Raw genomic sequence first — 13,763 nt, 5'->3', positions numbered from 1 at the left:
ATTATTTTTAAACATTTAACATTTGTATTTAGTTATAAGATAAAATAAGATACAAAATACAAAAGTAAATAGGAAAGCAGTGAGGAAGAGGGGGGAGAAGAGAAATGAGGAAGGATTGGGAAAAAGAAATAGAAATGTTGACATCTGACTCTCTCTGTTGCAGTAATATAAGACATTAACATCAAACCACGCCTTTTTTATTTTTTTCATAATAATAAAACTAGTATTTTCTATAAGGATCTATCAATCTAGTCGGTAAAACCCACAATCAAAGTTTCATTCTTTTCTACTTCAAGCACGAAGTTCAGAAGCGGCCTCCATATGGAAACAAAAGTGGCAGAAAAATCTCTGACTGAGGTACAGATCTTTTCCCTACTAGTGACATTTACCACCATCCCTAACCAAGAAATGTCCACAATAAAAGCAGAGCCACAGTAAGAGCAGAGCTTGAGGGAAAGTCCATGATTTTTGGTGTTAACTATTAATTTTTCATGCTCAACTTGCGCAGTAAGGCAAGCCATTTCAGTTAGATTCACATATCATGCAGAACTACCGGATATTCTGTTAACTGACAAGGGTCACCAATGGCACACAGACCAACACCAGTCTGCGGTGTGCCAGGAATCAGGCTGGGTGTGAGAGTGAAGCCCCATCCACACATGCATAACATCCAGGCAGCACGTAAAACCCTGCTTCCCCTCCATCCATGGAAAAACTGCCCTCCACAGAACTGGTCCCTGACACCCAAAATGTTGGGGCCTGCCATGTTACTGCACAATTTATGAGTTAGTATATTGTAGTCTTCTTCATAATCCATAATTGAACCAACCACCATTTTGTTCAATGTAAGAACTCAGGCTTTGTAGAGTCAGTCATTGGGAGGGTCCTTTGTGCCTTCTTTGTTTTTTGCCTATTGCATGTTTTCCCTTTTCTCTTGCTTTTTTGGCTTGTCATAAAAGTTTCACTTTTCTCTTAATAGCAGGCTGTTGCTTCCTTCCTCTATATGGCTCTCAGCAAGCATTTAATGAATTACTTCCTGAACATTCATTCTCTTCTCAAAAAGATTAAATTGACATAACCAGCCCACTAATTAAGTTGCAAGATGCAACTTAATTAGTAAATTCTCATATGTCATTTTCTGCTTTTTGGGCAGTTTTGGGGAAAAAATAAAAAGGAGAGGAGTTCTGAGCCCGGGAGAAGTGTTCAGAAGCTTTTTGTTAATTCAGGTGATTCAAAGTTGGTTAATAAATAAAATCAACTGCAGGCTTTCTTTCTTTACTGTGAAATTGGCTAGATGAAACTATTAAAAGTAATAGTTAAAGGGCTCGGCCAATGAAACCAGCTGTGACCAGGAGGGTTTACAGGGATGGCATGGCAAAGAAGTCAAAGTGGTCATCATGATGACGCAAATGAATCTCCACCTTTTTGCACACAGCACTTGTAAAAAGAGTGTGCAACCTGAACTGCACCATTGCTGGTGTCTTCTTAATTTTTTCAATCACTCTACTGCAGCCACTTTGGGTTATGTAGTGATTAGAGGTGCGGCATTTTCAAGAGAAATGATTTAAATTTTTATCCCTATTTGAAATCACATTTATCCCTAAGTGAATCTACAAGTAAATCAATAGGTAAAGGTAAAAGTTCTTCTCGCACATATGTGTTAGTCATTCTTGATTCTAGGGGCCGGTGCTCATCTCTGTTTCAAAGCCAAAGAATGTCCACTGTCCATAGATGTGGCCGGCATGACTAAATGCCAAAGACGCATAATGCATAATTACATTTTAAATGTAATGCAATATTACATTTAAAAATTGGAAGTTTCTATGACTTTAAAAATCCTAGATACATTTTTCCTGGAACACATGTAAAAAGACACAAGTTGTTTACTCCTCCGAAACAATGCTTAGTAAGCAAAAAAAGAGCTTTAAAATGTCAATCGAAAATTACCCCTGTGTAAACTGATCTAAATTTTCCTGGAATTAAGGCTGCTTCAAAATAAAGGGAGGAAGGGCAAAACCCCCAATTCATTTAGTTTTTGAACAAAACAAGCATATATGCTCAGAACAAATGTTTGATTCCCTGAAACATCGTGAATTTGAATTCACTTTTAGTTGACAAGCGATGCCTTCTTAGGTCTTAACAAGCATTCTGCTCTGCAGCATCTACAGCATTTATCTTCCCAAGAGGTCCATAAAGAGGGTGTGCATAAGTGCACCAGTGTGCCTACCGTCCCTGTCCTATTGCCCCCCGTTATTTGTATTCATTTCTTTCGTTCATGTCCATGTGTATATTATACCTGCTATCTTGTACATGTTTGACAAACTAATAAATACAAATACAAAATACAAATTCAATAAAATATTGCTGACTTTGTCAAAGATGCACAAGACCATTCTGGGATATGGGGGTTCAATCTTGACAATTCTGAAATTTTAAGTTTTTGAGTACCAATTCACCCACTTCTGGCCATTTTGATTAAAATATACATTACCATAGTGAAATGAGTCAAAAAGATGGGTAACTTAACTGGTGAAGTATCTGGAAATCAAGTTTTATTAGCAATGGTTGCAGGAGATACAAATATTGGCCTCTGAGAAAATAGGAAGAGTTTGTATCTGTCTTCAAAAATCTAAAGGGCTATCATGCAAATGATAAGGGCTATCACGCAGAAGATGGAACAGAATTCTGTTTGCTATTTCCAAGAGTAGCTCTTGAACCCAGGGATAGAAACTGCACTGCAGGGAAGCTAATTTTGGCTCACTATCAGGAGAAAGTTCCTAGTAGTCTAATCTTTTTAACAGCATAACAGATTGCCTCAGGAGGTGGGTTCTGCTTTGCTGAGAATATTTTAAAGGAGTAGCCTTGATGGCCATCTGTCAGAAAGGCAGATTTGCATCCTTTGTTGGAAATCCTGCACCAAGAAAGAGGTTGAGCTCCATTGCAAGCCTCAGTAGGAAGTCCAGGATGTTCTATAGCTCCTTGATTGTCTGTAGCTGCCCTCCCTCTGAACCCAACCCCAACACAAGTCAATGAATTCTAATTGTTCATTTGACTGAAAAAGAACTTTTTGTATCTGTAAAACAGTATCATTTGTTCTTAAAATAAAGCCTAATTTTCATTAAATATCAGTGAGGATGGAATTAAATCAATGTTTGTTTTTGGCCTGTTAGTTGAATTCTGTTTCTTGGCATACAACTCAAAGAACAAGCATATTTTTTTAAAAAAAGAATTAACCCCATTTTGCTTCTTGATGAAACGATCTCCTAGATAACTTTCAGTTTACCACCCACTCTTTCTAGAAACAAAATGGTGTCTCATGTTTGAATTATCATGCATAAGGTTGTGCTATAAATATGGCATGCATAGAAAATATCTCTCCTAACATTAGTCTTGAACTCCAAATTCAAGCATCATGCATTGAAAATTGTTCAAGTCAAAAATCAATTGCATAATTGCTATACTTTCTACCTTTTTTTCTTTTTAGAATTTGTATCACTTAGCTAAAGGAACAGCTTATTTCCATTGGGTGTGCCTGGTTCATATGGCAAAGTTCTCAATGTCTGATCCAGTAGGATTTTTTTTCTTCAACCAGTGTCAGTTCTTTTAGGTAGACCAGTCAGGAAACAATACTCCACAAGATACTAGTGTTCTATCTTATTGATACAGACAAGAGCAATGTTTCTCACCCTTGGCAACTTGAAGAGGTGCATACTTCATTTCCCAGAATGCCCAAACATACATGTTGGCTGGGGAATTCTGGGAGCTGAAGTCTGCACCTCTTAAAGTTGCCAAGGTTGAGAAACAATGGACCAGAATAATAGAATCTCAAAAAACTGACTGTGTTCCCCTTTCTGTCTGTTTCATATCCTGAGAATTAAGGTAGATTGTGTTTTAAGTTTTTTTCTTCATTTCCAAGGCTTAAAATATGCTTTTGTAACTGCTGCCAAATAGTTTCCCTATTATCTGTTTATAGCCATTTTTGCCAAAGAGTTTGATGCTATTTTTTGACTGAGAAAGTGTGATTGGCCTAAGGTTACCTAACTCAGGGGTCTCCAACCTTGGCAAGTTTAAGACTTGTGGACTTTAACTCCCAGAATTCCTCAGTCACCTTTATTGGCTGAGAAATTCTGGGAATTGAAGTTCACAAGTCTTAAACTTGCCAAGGTTGGAGACCCGTGACCTAACTGGCTTCCATGTTTAAGGGAGGAATAGAACCTAGATTTCCCCACTCCTAATCAATCATTTCAACCACACATCATATTGACACTTATCTATTGTTGGATTCAAATCATTCTGTGTCATGTAATCTTTTTTTAAACTATCATTTTGTTTTAGAATGTTTATCATAGTGGCACCACCTTGTGGATCAAAAGCCATTTATACAAAACAATTTATTTATGACTTGTATAATCTGAATTTCAAGCTAATTTTTGCTCACACGTATTTTGCATCTTAGAAATATATGTTTTCTGAAAAATATATACTTTGTATTAAGACCCTCCATTTTGTTGTTGTCCCATAAAATGAATAGAATAGAGGTAGCTGATTCTACCATTAGACATTTATACCAAGAAATTGACTTTGGATATCATAAATGGGCAGGAACTAATCTGATCTTTAATATGTTAGCAGACTGGGGTAGAGGTTTATGAGTACTTTCTCTGCTTCATTATAAACTGATTTAATTTTTATAAAATTAAATTAGATGGGACACCCTGGCACTGAAGTAGAAAAATGTCTGCATTTGTTTCTAATCATTGGACATATTCGTGAATCAAAAATCTATTCTGAAATTATGAAAATTTGCATGAAGATTTTTTAAAAACCTACCATTAGCAACCAACTCATCCTAAATATGATCAAGAAACTGTATGTAATTCCAATTATTTAATATAGATGACAGGAGCTTTTCACAAGCAAAGTGTAGTCTTATGAAACAACTGTATTAGCAGGTTAATTGTAATTTCTCAAATATTTAAACCATGGTTAAGCAAACCATGTCTATCTCATAGTATACAAACATAATGGCCGATTAATACAATACCTTGATCTAAACCAAACATCCAACACTTTATGATAAAACATGCTGGAACAGCATCCTCCAAAGATGAGGATTCTGCCCTCTCACTTTTGGTTCTGAAAATTTTGAAAATCTGGCTTTGGTCCCAGGTTGTGTTGGGTGATATTTACTCTTGGTTCAATTACCTTGCTTGTTTGTTATTTTTTCTGTCTATTAGATTAATTTAATCCGTCCATGTAATTCAATATTTTTTAGATGTTTTATATTTTCACTAGTTTTGAATGGCCAATAAATTTAAAGTAATAAATGAGTAAATTGGGTGTGTGATAGATATCATAATTTACATTGAAAACATTACTACCATATTGACCAAGGGCACAATCAGAAGAAACTAAATCCCTTTGGAATATAGTATTCAATAGTTTAGTTTAAAATAGCCTCATGTCCTATCCAGACTTAGTATCAAATCTGTAGCCAGATTGTGTTTGGCTTAATAAGTCTAAGGGCTGAAACTTGCGAGGTGGGAAATGACGCCAGCTGGAATCATTGTGTAAACACAGAGCAGATGTCAACCTTCAAAGCTAGGGAAAGAGTGGCTAAGAATTTGTTGATGTGAAAAAGGAAGAGACGGGACCTAGGATTTAAACCTTGACTTTGATATGCAAAGGAATAAATAGTTTGATTCCTATGCTCTATAGCAAACCTAGATATGTTATGGCCCCCAGGACTCTTTGGCTGTCAGGCCCAAGTGAGGTTAGTTGGAAATTAGAAATCAAATGTAAATAAGACCTAACATTGTATTCTTACCAGAAGCAGCTAATGAAAAGCATATATTGTAATTTACTGCTTTTTATAAAGCAATAAAATTAATATTGAGCAGAATTAAGTCTAGCCTATTGAATCAATTGCAGTTTCTCATCTGGTCCCTTGGAAAAATCAATTGCCCTCCCCTGTTCTACAGAATGATAATCTTTTGTGCATATATAAGGTAAAAGCAGAGTAACTTATATAGCCATACTGTGTCCTTGAAGCTTCCCACATTAGCTACTGATTCAGGGTTGAGTTTCTAGAGCAGGATTTATTCCTGGATCCTGTATGAAATCTGCCATACCTACCTTACCTAACATGTCCTTGTAGATGCTTCTAAAACAAACATTTAAGGGTCTAATTCCTGGCCTCATCAAGATGATTCAGAGTCCCGAATCATCTATAATACTAAGCTGAGATTTTCTTACCTATAGGCAGAGGTTGATTGCTCCCAGTTTGGGTGAACTGGTAGTAGCAGCGGCAGGAGGCTCTGCCTACTCGCCCAGACACTTCTGCACATGAACAAGCATGTCCAAACCACTGCACTCAATCCTGACAAGACCAAGTGGCTGGTGTTTTTTCCTCCCAACAATTGGTCATGTATTCCATCCCTTAGGCGGTGTGTGTGTGAAATTTTACACCCCTCAGACAGGGTTCGCAATTTGGGAGTCCTCCTGGATCCACAGCTGACCTTAGAACATCATTTGTTGGCTGTGACCAGGGGGGCATTTGCCCAGGTTCGCCTAGTACATCAATTGCGTCCCTACCTGAACCGGGAGGCTCTTGCAACAGTCACTCACGCCCTTGTGACCTCAAGACTGGACTACTGCAATGCGCTCTACATGGGGCAGCCCCTGAAGAGCATTCGGAAGCTTCAGCTTGTCCAGAATGCAGCCGCGCGAGCGATCGTGGGTGCGCCCCGGTACACCCACGTTACACCTATCCTCCGCGAGCTGCACTGGCTACCTATCGGCCTCCGGATACGCTTCAAGGTGCTAGTCGCAACTTATAAAGCCCTTCATGGTATTGGAACTGGATACTTGAGAGACCGCCTGCTGCCAATTACCTCCCAAAGACCTATTAGATCCCACAGACTAGGCCTCCTCCGAATTCCATCCGCCGGCCAGTGTCGATTGGTGACCACTCGGAGGAGGGCCTTCTCTGTGGCTGCTCCAGCCCTCTGGAACGAGCTCCCCGTGGAGATCCGGACCCTCCCCACCCTTCAGGCTTTCCGCAAAACCGTTAAAACCTGGCTGTTCCGGCAGGCCTGGGGCTGATGAGTTCCCATCCCCGCTCGAATTGTGTGGCTGTTGATTGTTTTAAAATTGTCTTTGTATTTTGTTGCTTGTCCTTTGTTTTTTCTTTTGTACTATCCCCCCCCCCTCCTTGGTTTGTTAGCCGCCCTGAGTCCCTTCGGGAATAGGGCGGCATACAAGTGAAATAAATCTTTGAAACCTTTGAAACCTTTAGTAAAAAAATTGGCAACCCACCACTGCCTATAGTTTGTTAAAGAAGCCAGAAAATGCTACATGACAAGCCACAGATTGGTTGCCATAAAGTACCCAATGATTTAGGGCATTGTGTGAAACTAGTCCCCAAAATATGCGTCCAGAATGAATCAGGAAAAGATTTCTACTACATAAAGCAAACACTTGTATCTTCTTATAGATCCATGCTTTGTGTCTGACGTACTTAAAATGAGCAACATCTTCCTAGTAATAGATATGTGTGGGCTAGGCCTTGAATTACCCCACCCCCAGAATGATCACAGCCAAAAGAAAAGTATTAGGATCCATTTTAGGTCAGGACTCTAATTTGACTTTATCACCAAGCAACACCTCAGAGATGAGTAAACTGTCAAGATTGTAGAGACAGAGAAAATTGAGGGGGAATGTGAAGGAAAGAAAGAAATACACTCGTAAATTCTTGATTCATAAGATAATTTAAGCAACTTATAACAATACAACTTCTTTTCTGAGCAAATTAACAACAAAGGGGGTGAACAGCACATTATCTTAAGTATTTCTATTCATATTTAAATTCCTGGTGATCTTTTTTTCTGCCTGTGAGAACTGCTTATTTTATTTCTGGAGGGACATACACATTTTCATATAACCTTCATTATGATTCTTCTAATTAACCAATGTGCTTTACAATCAAGTATCAGGCTGTCACCAAAATCAACACTTTTCAGTTATTAATAGATTATGGAAAAACATTAATTCCCCCCCCCCAAGTTTCATTTCATTTGATCTCATTACTTCATGAGCCAGATGGTTACAGGGCTAGATCTGTCAACAGTTATTGGAAGGAAGAATACATTAACACACACACACACACACAAACACACACCATCCAAATGAAGCATGAGCAGCATTTGAAAAAATATTTTTTTTAAAAAATGACTGAATTCAGCTCATGCTGCTTAGAAATCCCAATCAAGCACACCAAGCTAGGCTGCTGAAAAACGAGCAATTGTGAATGGTCTAATTTTAATATATTTTCTCACCATGGTCTCTTGGTATTCTTACTATCTACTCCATAATTACAACAGTGTATGGCTCCAGCTGGGTGATCCTATAATTTTTCCAGCTGAAGTGATCCTGTAATTTCTCTTTCAAAAATGTTCCTATATTGTATCCTCTTTCTTCATTTGGCAAACATGATGCCAACTTATCAAAAGTTCATGCTTGTCTCAAGACAGAGGTACTTGCCCTATACCACACTGAAATATTTGTTTCTCTTATTATGGTACCCAAACCTATTAGACTCTGGGCAGCAAAAATTCAAGCTGCCACTAAGTGGCATCAAAGAAAGGAAAAAACAAACAAACAAAACCCTTAATTTTTGCTGCCATCTAGATATTCTTCTTATTTTCCACACAACTGAAAATCTAACAGTATAATCAGTAACTTCCCTGGGTTTCATTTTAATGTTTTTTTTAGTCTATCTGAAAAAAAGGACATTGTTAAACCTCAAATGCATTGAAAGCCAGCATATGATCCTGCAAGGTTCTTACATTTTTATAGATGACATTAAAAACATTCTCCTTCTGTCCCAAATTTAATTCCTGCAGATTCTTCACTTAAAGGACCAGATTAGATGGAAGACCATGGGAAATTGGAACTACTTGAGTGGAGGGAACAATACTGGATAATGGTATAAAACAGCTTCCCTTCTTATATTGGCTTGATACCATTTTTTCCCTTTTGCATCTGTAGTTTCTGCCAAAAACCTGCTAGGAGATATGAGCTTTTTATGTTGTGTGACTCCCGCCTTCAGTTAATCGCAAACTGAATCACAGTTATACAGTTCAACTGAGTAATAAACTATAATATGATTGGGAGAAGAAACTGGAGAGGGCAGTATCATTACACATCCCTTTTTTAACCCAGTTTAACAAGTTGCTCTCAAGAAGTTATTTATTCCAGCTGTCAAAATCCTGTTGTTGAGATGATGGCGATCAAATCTCTTTTAGATCCTAATATTCACATCCTTGCCTGAAGGATTTGAAATACTAATATTGCCCATATCTCTTTTCTTGTCAGCAAAATGATTTTTTTGACATTGATTATTTGTTCCAAAGCCATAGTGCATTTTGTTTGTTACAGTATCAACACTTATTAGCATGAAACGAATACCAAGAATCAGGAAACAGTTGTGAATCATGTCACTATAGAACATGCAAATAGGAGCAAGACAAAACATATTTTAATAGCTAAAATTTTAAAAAGCATATATAATGGTTTTCAAATTCACAAGCATATTCTGTATGTAGAGGATGGAATACTGAATCAAAACATCTAAGCAAGCTGGAAACAAAGGCCATAGCCAAATGTCTCTATTAGAAGTCTGCAGTAACCTGGGATGAAAGAGATTTGTGGATTCATAGCATTATTGGGTCATTCACTCTGTAGATGTGTCTTTTCTTGGACTTGGCATGATCCAAGCAAAAGAGGCATTTGATGTAAGTTAATGCTGATAGGCACCCTATGCATACCCATGCACATCCTGGAGCGCATTCTCCCCCCTAATCTGGATCACTGCACAATCCTATTACTATCAGCATAACTTACTTCCCAGAGCTAAACTAAACATCATGTGGATTATTTTTGGTTTATGAAGTGTAAACTCAGTCATTACAGCTTATGGTTATTTCTCAACTTATTCAACATCGTGTGTTCAATAAACCATGATTTTAAAAGCTTCAAGTTTAGTTTTACAATTAGCAATTACACCTGTGCTTTAAAGCATCGAGAAGAGTTGTTACCAAGAGTTTATTAGGATTGCAGTGCATAGAAAGATGTTTAATTCCATAAACATGTCTGCTAAAGTCTAGATAGAAAGTTCCAAGCTGGTGCTGACGGAAGTTATCTTTCAAGCATTAATGAAATCTTGCAAGCAGGGAAGTATTTTAATCAAATTCAATTCCAACATCTATATTGGAGAAAATAGGTAAGAATGCTAATGTGTCCAGATGGATCTCACAAATGGTCTTTGTCTCCAGATTTAGGCAAATTACCAGGTATGTGTGTGGAAGGCACATAATGTCACAAACAATTTTGTTTTAAATTCATTTTATTTTTTGGGGTGGGGGATGGTATATATTGCAATGGCATGCTGTCAAACATACAACTATTAGGAGGGCATTAGTTCGGGGAAGTTTTGTTGTAAGGACTTCTCAAATAACCAAACATGCAATGACTTTGAACTCTCCAACCTGGCATGTAAAGCCTGAAGGCAATGCATGCTAATAAAACACATTCAGAATCATAATGTTTACTGCAGTTTTTTAAAGATATGTTTCATTTTTCCATGAAAGTGAATATATACATGGATAGCTGTCATGTCTTGCAATATTTGAAATGCACCTGAATGCAACAGTTATGAATCTTTCTATAAACGAATTAATCAGTGTTATATACACTGACTGTTTCCTGACTCACACTTTTTTCTTCTTGCTAATGCTGATTCAAAACTTGTATTCCTACAGCTTCTATTTTACAGATAATTACTACTCAAACATATAATAACTACTTTACCTATCTGCTATTCTTTGTCACTGCTATCCTTCTAATATCTTGGATGGTTTTTTATGTGCTTATTAAAGGAAAACAGGTTCATGTTTGGGAAATAGTAATTGCTTGCTTCCCAAAGAGAATCAATAATGACCTATTCCTTTCTATGATTATTTATAGCTGTGCTCAACAGTGGACATTGTTGAATGTTGCAGCCATTGTATATTTTCTCTTAAAGCCAGAATGTTAGTCTCTGGGCACAATTTCTCTTATGATTTTATAGTACCCATCCCTTTATTGAAACATTATAATGTCATCTCTAGATAGACCAAAATAAATAAACAAATACATAGCAGTACTTCCTTTCCCTTTAGGATATTTTTTGAAAGATCATAAATAAACTAAACAATTATAGAAGTAAATAATTGAAACTGGACCATCATTATATGTCTATATAAAGTTCAAAATCAAACTGGCAAATAGCATTAGCAGTTTTCCTCTTTCCGATCTCCTTCAAAAACACTGTACGATCCCACCAAAGTTGCCATTTGCCTCGAAAGAATAAAACCAAAATAACCATTCTTTCAGTTCCAGTATTTAAAAAAAAATCAGTCAAAAATAGCAGGGCTCTGGATTCTTTGAAAATTATTTGAGGTCTGGAACATATCTGCATACTTCTTTAAAGTAATAGTGTATTTTTTCCCCAAATAGGTTTGAGGTTTCTTTAATGCTCTGCATTAAATATATGACTACTTTAATGAATTGACTCATTAAAGCAATTGCATCCTTTTTTTGAAGCTCCCTCCCCCCCAACTGAAAATTTTAATGATGTGTTGTTGCTCGGAAAGACTTCTTCCAATTTGTTTTAGACTCCCTAGTCTTTGGATTTACAAAACTTTATGATTATTAGTTCATGTAGAATAAGAACCTTTGAGGAATATTAATGTGTCAGGTGGATTGTGTATAACCACTCAAAAATTATGATGTATATGTATACATGCATGTCTATAACTATAATTACTTGGGAAAGTTAAAGGAGTTTATAAAACTAGTCTACTTGTTTTAAAGAATCTTTTTCTCTGTTTATCTGACTACTGAGATTAATTGGACAGTTTTCATAAAAATGCCTTTTTCATTGGTTGTGCCCAAACTCCTCTCAGACATGCATGGATAGTGCCATCATCATTATCCTTCAAGCACAAGAAAAATGTTCAATATTCTTTACTGGAAATTTACTTTTGATTTCACCTAGCTCCCAAGTTTTGTATTTTAAAAAATGTTTTCCTTCTGTTTGTGCATTTTTTACTCCCATATTTTTATTTATGTTTTCATTTGTATAGTACTTTAAATAATACATAGATTATTTAAATGAATTCATTTTTCATCCTCCTTCAGGGCTATGATTAAAATATGTGTAAAAGCTTTGCATGTGAAATTGATATTTTACATAACATCACTCATTGCATTTTACTTTCAGGGAAGGGTGAAAAATTCACAAAGCAGAGACTGCCACTCTCTCTTAAACATAAAAAGAATTCCAGAAGATTTTTCTTGAACCTTAAATATGGCATGAAACCTTGCAATGTATAATCACCTAAGGATGATGGAGTAAATGTCACTTAAACCCCAGCTAGATTTTTAAAAAAATACCAAGGAAAAGAAAACAGGTTTAGCTGTTATACTATCTTGCAAGGAAAGGTAAGTATTTTAAGGCTATTTTATGCCATCAATTGCAAATAGGCCTAATTAAATTGGACAGGAATTACTTTGGCATAATGCACAGAATTGTGTTGCATATCCCACTGATTTCAATAAGGTCAATTTTAAAATACAAACACATTTCCATTAATGCCACTATGTTTACTTTCCTGAATTATGCTTTTTGTATTTTCTTTGTGTCCTGCATTAACACAAGGCTTGTTCAATGTTTGAGAGATGCACTAATTGAACTGACTGAAATCTCAGTAAAGAATGCATCAATATAGCAAGTGACAATTTGCTTAGATATTTATGCAAAATGAACAAGAAGTTTATTTAATATAGTCACTATTCTTTACCTATATCTTTTGATTGATTGCTTTGTTGTCAAGTTCATTAGGCAGTCTAATTTGAACCACAATTAGATTTTATCTTTTTAAAATATAAAGCAGATTCCCAGGTCATTAATTAAAGGCCCTGACTCAAGGAACTGCAAGATGGATGTTGCAATCCTCCACCAATGACCCAGATCAGCAAAACAGAACAGTTTAGCTTTGAGAAGCAAATAGTCTTCAGCTAATTGAATGCAAACTTTTGCCGTGCTTTTCTCTGAATGGAAAAAAAAGGTTTCTAAAATCTTTTGGTTTTGCTGCAAGTCAGACAGCAAAGTCACATGTAATAGTTTGAGCCCACTTTAATGAAAATGGAGAAAATGCATTTCATATATTAAAAAACCAAATGCATCTATTATTTCTGCAGGCAGCTGACTGAATGTTTGGATAATGCTCTACCTTCCAAATTTTTCATGAAGGAGAAACAGAGTTGTAAATATATGGATTACATCTTGTCATATTTTGTTTCCTCTATTTTTATTCTTCCATTTTATTGATCACTTGGCTGCCTGAAAGATATCTTGTCTGTTTTGAACCTTGTAAGATTGGGAGTAAGACTTCTGATTCCATAACATATTTACTGATTTTGAACTGTTGATGATGTTGCTAAAGTCCTTGGGTCAAGGAGCTAAAGTAGAAAAACAATATCTATCACCAAACTAAAACAAGATAGTAAGCATATTACAGTGGACTATTTTCACTACTCAATTAAATTTCTATATCTAATCATTTTTGAATTGGTGGTAAATTATACAACCATAATTGTGACATTTATGGCATGAATAGTCTTAAACTAGCTTCAGTGCTAGCTGCTATAATAATTGTACC

General features: G+C 36.3%; 1 long non-coding RNA gene across 2 annotated transcripts in view; it reads left to right on the top strand.

Moving 5' to 3' along the window:
- The window catches only part of LOC106541628 (uncharacterized), a 118,241-nt gene extending 105,703 nt beyond the window's left edge, over positions 1-12,538 (top strand). For both annotated transcript variants that reach the window (XR_015696327.1, XR_001312985.2), the window contains 2 exons: positions 8,904-8,986; positions 12,323-12,538. This is a non-coding gene — a long non-coding RNA (uncharacterized LOC106541628). The remainder of the gene's footprint in view (positions 1-8,903; positions 8,987-12,322) is intronic.
- Positions 12,539-13,763: the final 1,225 nt, after the last annotated feature.

The sequence above is a fragment of the Thamnophis sirtalis genome, unplaced genomic scaffold, assembly GCF_051295495.1.
Source record: "Thamnophis sirtalis isolate CommonGarterSnake01/CBP01778 unplaced genomic scaffold, rThaSir2_p1.2 scaffold_4, whole genome shotgun sequence".
Taxonomy (NCBI): Eukaryota; Metazoa; Chordata; class Lepidosauria; order Squamata; family Natricidae; genus Thamnophis; species Thamnophis sirtalis.
Note: the sequence above shows the minus strand (reverse complement) of the source record. Positions and strands in the feature narration are given on the sequence as shown.